This window comes from Myotis lucifugus, unplaced genomic scaffold (assembly GCF_000147115.1).
Source record: "Myotis lucifugus unplaced genomic scaffold, Myoluc2.0 scaffold_0, whole genome shotgun sequence".
Lineage (NCBI taxonomy): Eukaryota > Metazoa > Chordata > Mammalia > Chiroptera > Vespertilionidae > Myotis > Myotis lucifugus.
Genome location: NW_005871048.1, coordinates 8,948,534 through 8,954,857, shown reverse-complemented (window position 1 = coordinate 8,954,857; position 6,324 = coordinate 8,948,534).

Here is a 6,324-nt window from a genome sequence, read left to right as displayed (position 1 = left end):
AGTTGGTAGAAGTAGGATTTGATCCCAGGCGTGTTGGCTCCACAACCTGAATCATTCCTTACTGTCGGCAGGGACTGGACCCCGTGAGGGCACACAGTGGGCATGCTGGGCTTAAGGGGACACGTGAATGAGTGAATACAGGGAGGCACCATGAGCTTACTGAGGCCAGCTGGTCTGAAACAAGGGATGTACCAGATTGGCATTTAAACGACTACTTCCTCCTCAGCGGTTCTCAACCTGTGGGTCGCGACCCCTTTGGCGGTTGAACGACCCTTTCACAGGGGTCGCCTAAGACCATCCTGCATATCAGTTATTTACATTACGGTTCATAACAGTAGCAACATTACAGTTATGAAGTAGCAACGAAAATAATTTTATGGTTGGGTCACAACATGAGGAACTGTATTTAAAGGGCCAGAAGGTTGAGAACCACTGTGGTTGTCAGTTTTTTATGTGATCCCTACTAATCTTACCTTGATCAGTAAGAAAAATCCTGAGTATCTTCTTGTTTAAACACAGAGTGAATTGCTTAGAGAAAAGAGCTTGTGGGGGTGGGGGCAGAGTGTTTACTACAGAAGGCAGTGATGACCTTCTGGAAACTTCCGGTCCTCAATGACCCACAGGGAAACCTGACCTCTTTCCCTGCCGTGGTTCATGGTGCAACCCTAGGCAAAGTCCTTAAAGCCTGCACTTCGGTTACATTCTGCATCATATTGCAAATCTTGTTACTGTCTTGTTAGGAATGTGAAATCCAAGACCGTGATTACATGAACTTGCTTCTATCAGATGAAAGTACCGTAACTATCCCTGTTCCCTCGCCACACACCTCCCCAGAGCATAATTTGCTTTTAATAAACTGATACTGTCCTTTCAGAAATTATTTTAAATTGTCTATGTAAACCTTGTACACAAGTTTCCCTTTTGGATGCATCAGGAAGCAAATGGAAACATCTGTTTAATACAAATTGATTTAAGTGGTACATTTTGCTAAATTCTAACCCTGTGTTTAAAGCTGCATTGCACCAGAATAGAAAAGTCCTGCAGGAATGGCAAGGTGAAAATTATCTTTAGAGGGCATATAATTAAGTCATGTGTAAGTAAGTCAGTATAATATGTCTCAATCATGATGTAAAGAGAAAAATAATATCACAGCGCTTAGAGAGAGGAGTGAAATAAGCTTAAATCTTTAAACTCCAAACAACAGAAGAGCAAGTTTTAGTGCTGTGAGCTCCCAGGTGCAGCCTCACCCAATGAGCAGAATTCAAATAAATAAGCTGACATGCAAAAGGAAATCCAGGCCTGAGAAAATGTAGGTTATTTAAAACACCTATTTGATAGTCATTTTAGAGGTTCCTCCCCTAAGAAATGAACTGACTTTTCTTCATTCAGAACTGTCAAGTTTATTAGGCTCATCTACTCTGAAAGAGAACAGACCATTACAAAATTGTCAAAGTTGCTTCTCTAAATAGAGCAAAGAGAACAATAAAATAAAGTGTTTGTTAGATATATTAGATACTCAGTGAACAGATTTGTTAAAGTGACCATTTTCTTAAATCTATGGGGGAGAGGGATACTTTCTAGTTGTCAAGGAGGAGATGAAATTTCTAAGTTTTTGTTTCAGTTTATAAAGACTATTAAAATATAAAGGTTTTAATCTCAGAAGATCTAGGTCCTTCCTGTTTGAATGGTAGCATCAATTCTAATTTAAAAACAAAATGCATTAAACTTTAAATCTACTTTTTACATATTACAAAGGTTGCCCACTTTACGTGACAAGTACAAATATCCAAATCACCATAGCTCGGGTTTGGACTGTTTGTGGAACGACTTTGCCTCAGACCTGGGTGGGCAGAGAAATCTGCTTTTTAACAAGCCCCCCTGTTGACTCTGATGGTGGAGGACCACAAAGTGAGAAACACTGCCCTGAATCTCCACCTTCTGAGGGTTCCTCAGGGCCCCAGCTGACCTGTCCTGGGGACCTGGCTTGTCCTGGCCGCTATCCAGTTCTGGGCGGGGTTGGCCTTGGCCTGCCACTGTCTCCTTCCTCCCACTTGGTCCCTCAGAGAAAGAGGACACTGGCTGTGCTTTGTGGCTCCATCCTTCCAGAGGACGGGACTTCTGCTGAATTCCTGACTCTCTCCCTCCCCAGCACGGAGAGGCCGTAGCTTTTGGCCAGACTGGCCTGAATGATCAGGAAACAAGTAGGAAGAAAACTCTGCTAGGTGCTCAGGATCTCTTAGTGAACCTACCCTTTCTTTGGTCCTTGCTTTTCATTTTTTATAAAATAAAAAGTACCATAGGGGTGGGTTCCTCAGAACAGGTAGCCTGTCCCAATAGTTGTCCAAGCCACTACCTTTATGAACCTGGAATTACTTACACTGTGTGTTGTTGTTTTTTAATGGAAGTAATACGTGTTCAATGAAACACCTCAAACCTTAAGAAAGTATATGGGCTTAAGTAAAGTAAAACAATTAAAACACTTTTCTTCCCCTACTTTACAGTTAGAAGTAGTTTTCCAGAAATTTCCCATGCCTATTGAATATGATATATATGTGTGTGTATATATATATATATATATATATATATATATATATATGGCATGTATACACACAAATAGGATCATATTACTGTATTTCTTGGACTCTAAAATTGATACACCAATTTTACATGTGAAGTTATGAAATGTGCATTCATAGTTGATAAAATATAAAATGTTACTCTTTTAGAGCTCACTTTTTCTCCCCACACATTCATTATTTTGAACATCAGTCCATATTGTCAGAGAGAGAGAGAGAGAGAGAGAGAGAGATCTACTTTATTCTTTCACTTCATTGTATTCCATATTCTAAATCTGTTTTCAAATACATGTTCATATTCCAAATTCATGAATGTATCATGATTTAAGAATTCCCTTAATTGTTGAACATTCGTGATGTTTACAGATTTTTATATTTCAAATAATGCTGCAATAAACATTCTTTTTTGCATGTCACTGTATATAAGCAATTATATGTATAAGGCAGGTTTCTAGAATTGGAATTACTGGGTCACAAATTGTGCACACAGTACTTTTTTGTTGTTGTTAATCCTCATCTGAGGATATTTTTTTCCATTGATTTTTAAAGAGAGTGGAAGGGAGCGGGGAGAGAGAGAGACACATTGATGTGAGAGACCCACATCCATTGGTTGCCTCCTGCACCCCCCCCCCCAGTGGAGCAGAGGATCAAACCTGCACCCCAGTACCTGCTTTTGACTGGGAATCGAACCAACCAGAGACTCTGCAGTGCATGGGCCGACGCTCTAACCACTGAACACCCCAGCCAAGGCACACAGTACATTTTTGAGAGCACGTTTTATAAGCCTCTTACTAGCTTCTGTGTTTTTGAGTGTTAGGAAGGAACCAAGCAGACAGATGAATGGCTTCTTCCAGGATCCCTAGCAGGGGAAGTTTCTGGAAAGGTAGACAGATACATCTAGTTAAGCATCTATACTTACCCATTCATACCACAGTCTTTCGATTCTAAGATGCATAGTTTTCATTTTTTAAAGAATTCTCACTTGGGGGTGTATTCAGATAATGTCATAGCCCTCCCCCGAAACCCCTGCTATAAAATTGTGTATCTTACGATCGATGGCATTTTGGAATTGAGGAAATACAAAGTATAGTGTATTTTAGTAAGTGTGTGTATAAGGCTTATCTGGAAAGTATCCTTATCTAATTTAATGATGAAAATATAGTTCTAGTTATTTTCCCATCAAAGCAGTCTTGGAAACCAGCCAGGGTTTTGCAGACAGAGTTTATCAGCAGCTACTGCTCTGCGTTAGTGTCTGCACGTGTCATTTGAAAGCAAACCTCCATTTACTCAAGAGCCCCGTTTCTTGGAAAAACCAAGTCCCAGGCAGCACCTTGAGAAATACTAAAGCCGTGTCCCTTAGGATGGCAGAATTTAGAAGCTGGTTCCACCCCCTTCACTTACAGAGAAGGAAACTTCTTATGGCTCAACACATGGGATTTTGTGCTACTTGCCCAGCTGAGAATTGGTATAAAAGAACATTATGAAGTGACTATGGCAGAGCTGGAGGCACACGGGGTCAGGAAGGGACAGCCTTGCTGCCGATGGCGCATCCCCGTCCCACTGACGTCCCTACTCTTCCACCTGTGACGGCGCTGAGGGCCATCTGCGTCATTTCCCAGGGGCCTGGGGTTGGCAGGTCTGGGCCCTCACATCTGTTTCTCCTGTTTAATTAGGTTGGAAATTAAACCACCGCTCTCCCCCCGACTTTTCTTTTTCAATGTCCCAGCTGGTGTGCAGTACTTCACGCAGGCTGTGCGCTCCTGCTCTTGGCACCGAAGGGCTTCCATTACATCAGGGACGGCCTTGGGAGTGGGTCTGAAACAGTCGGCACTTAATAAATATTCTTGGCTGTCGCAGCTTTTTTGGTCTTTCCTCAGACGGTTCTAATAGCGCGCTGGCAGGGTGTCTGAGCCAGGGTGCCCTCCGTGCCCCAGGGACGCCGACCCCTTTTCCCTTCAGCTATCATCTATCATGTCCCAATCCCGTGTGTGGAGAAGCAAAAGCAGCGTGCCCGCGTGTGATAAAATTGTCCAACTGTTCTTGTTAACTGTCAACTGGTATCGACGCAGACAGTTATTTTACATTTTCAGTTGCTTTTTGTGAAATACAAAGATCAAAGTCCTTTTCTGCACTTTCCTCCCCTGCTCAAACCACAACTTCCTTCCTCTGCAGTAAAAGCCTCTGCAACATGCATTAGTATTCGACTTCCTCACCCTGGGTGGCAAGTAGTCATCTCATTGGACCGAGATGAAATGCACCCACTTCATGTGTGGGTGCCTCTGAGTCTCTGCACGGACACACGGCCGTGCAAGACACTCAGAGGGCTGTATTTAGAAGCATATGTTGTTTTTATTTCTTAAATGAAAAAATACTTTGTGGAAGAGTCCTCAGTAGTTCTCAACTTCTTTTGGTTTGGGACTGTTCTGAGAATCTGATGAAAGCTCGGGGACAGGGACGGGGTGGAGTGGGGGGGTGAGACTTGGTAACCAAGGACAGCTGCGGTTCACTCCAACGTGGGCTCAGAAAACGGCTCCTTTCAGCAGTTGTTTAAATGATAAGTGAACAAGATGGTTCTAAGACTAATGGAAAGGCAGGGGATGGTTGGGGGAAGGGGGAGAGATCAGCCAAAGGACTTGTATGCATGCATATAAGCCTAACCAATGGACACAGACACCAGGGGTGAGGGCATGAGCGGGAAGGGGGTGGAGGGGGGGGGGGGGGGGGGCGGGGAGTAATGGGGGGATAAGGACACATATGTAATACCTTAATCAATAAAGAAAATAAATAAGACTAATGAAAAGATAACAGCACAGGAAATAGGGAAGAGCTGGTTCCACAGGAGAATGCAGCATCAGTGTCAGACTGGGAGACGCACAGTGGGAGGACGGGGGCACCACACCCAGTCTCAGCACATGCTGACAGCCGAAGCCCACCGGGGCTGCTGGGGGGAGGGGGTGGGCTTCACTGAGGAAAGTTCTGTTCTCAGCGTGACAGGAGCTGTGTGCCGGCCCAAGGAGCCCAGGGCGCAGGTTATCTGGATTTCAGCTCTAATGCTTCCCAGTGTGAGGCCTCGGCCAGTCAAGTGACTTCATTTCTTTTAAGCTGAGGTAATTTCTAAGTTTTCCCAGGGGCAGTGGGAAGAAATGGAAGCAGGCACACAGGACTGTGGGAGGCCTGCGTGGGATATCCCGAATGAAACACCTGGCGCATAGTGGGATTTCAGCGAGCGGCGGTTCTTTTCTCTTCCTCTGTGAGCCTGTGATGTCTTCTGTGGGAGAGCTTTTCTTTCCTAAGAAGACAGAGTTTAGAGCAACAGAAATCACTAACTGCCCTGAGGGAGATTGTATCTCTCAGAACTCAGATGCCTTTGCAGAGATAGGAAATAGGTGTTACTTCCAGTGCCACCCACACACAAGACGCCGCTGGGGGGCAGTGGGACTGGCACTGTCTCTGGTGGGCACTGTACGGACACGGGGAAGTCTGTGGAGCCATCCTGGAAGGGCCCAGAGGTGAGGAACCTCCCCCAGGACAGTCCCTCCAGCAGGGACACTGCCCAAGGCTGTAGGCCAAGTAGCTGGTCCCCCCTGGAGGATTACCTGAGGACTGCTCTCTGCAGTGGAGGGAGGGAAGGTCTCAGAAAGCTTGGAGGGGAGAGAGCCAAACCTGGTCAGGGCCAATGCCTAGTCTTTAAGGCGGTTGAAAATGCTTTGAAAATGGGGGTATCCCCTTCCCTTCCTTCTCCTTTTTC